This window comes from Athene cunicularia, unplaced genomic scaffold, assembly GCF_003259725.1.
Source record: "Athene cunicularia isolate RWA unplaced genomic scaffold, athCun1 chrLGE22_part1, whole genome shotgun sequence".
Taxonomy (NCBI): domain Eukaryota; kingdom Metazoa; phylum Chordata; class Aves; order Strigiformes; family Strigidae; genus Athene; species Athene cunicularia.
This window is the reverse complement of record NW_020799534.1, coordinates 137542-138885: the sequence shown is the minus strand read 5'-3', so window position 1 is coordinate 138885 and position 1344 is coordinate 137542.

The following is a 1344-nucleotide window of genomic DNA, read 5'->3' as shown; positions in this document are numbered from 1 at the left end:
CAGGGAGTGGGGGGCAACGGTCGCCTGAGCCTCCCCGCGAGCTCAGCTGCAGCGAGGGCACCCAGGCAGCCCACGAGCCCCATGGAGGGAGGGCCAGCATCCCCCTCCGAAACTCCCCGACGCGGCTGCGCTCAGGTGGGGGATGCGATTGCACTCTGTGTGTGTGTCCCCCCCCGAGAGCCAGCGTTGTCCCCGTCAGGCACGGAGCTTGGGGGGCCCTGGAGTCCCTGGGCTGGCAACAGATGGCTGGAGGCAGCTTGCTGACACCTGCCCCTCCTCTCCACCCCTCTCCTGCCCTTCCCTTTCTTCTCCGCTCGTTTTGTTCCATTTCCCAACACTTTGGGTGAAGCCGGAGGGTCCCGCCGTGCTGCTCCCCTTGGCCGAGGGGAGCCTGTCCTGGGAGCTGGAAAGATTCCGAGGGACGTGCTGGCTCCAGGGAGGGCCAGGGGGCCCTTCGGATGGAGGGCGATGCTGCGGAGGATGCTGTGCTGGCTCTGCCAGCAGCGGGCAGGGAGTTTGGGGTCCGGGGAGCCCCACTGATGGCCAGTTTGCCTCTGCCCTGCCTGGGCACGACCTGGAGGCTCCTGGCCGCGGCAGGCACTTGCCAAACACCCTACAGCCTGAGCTGATGGAGGCAGGGGGCTCCATCAGACAGACACATCCCCAGAAAAGTGCCCACCCTGGCCCTGTCTTGGTCCCCAAGGCTTGTGGCAACCAGAGGGGTTCCTTCTGAGTGAGGACAAGGCACAGAGCAGCCCCAGAGCATCTCCAAGCACTGGCCAGTCCCCCAGCACTACACCCACCCCCATGGCAGCACCCCGGGCTGGGGTGGGCGACCTTTCTCTGTGAGATTTTGTCTCCATTCACCTCCGAAACGGATGCTGGAAAAGCAGCTTCCCAGCCCCGGGTGCCGTGGTCCTTCCAGCCGGAGAGTTCTGGCATCGAGGATGCTGGTGGCGAGCGGGCAGGACTGGGAGTGGGCTGGGGGGATGTAAAACTGGGAGGAGGAACCGGGTCCTGTGCCAGCGCAGCCCCGCAGCGAGCAGCCACCACCCGCTGCCTCCCGGTAGCTCTGCCACAACCCTCCCGAAGGGGCTCTGGCCAGGATGAAGGTGCCTGGAGCATCCTTGTCCCACAGCCGGGCTCTGCCCTGACCCGCACAACATCTGCCCCTCGCTAACAGCCCCCATCCACCACCCGGCACAAACCGCCTGGGCCAGGGCCCCGAGCTGCCCCGCGGTGCTTGAACCCGCTGTTTAACCCCCCCCACCCAGGTCCTGCAGCACCCCAACTCCCGGGGGTGGGAGAGGAGCCATGCCCACGCTGCTGGGAAGGGAGCTGATA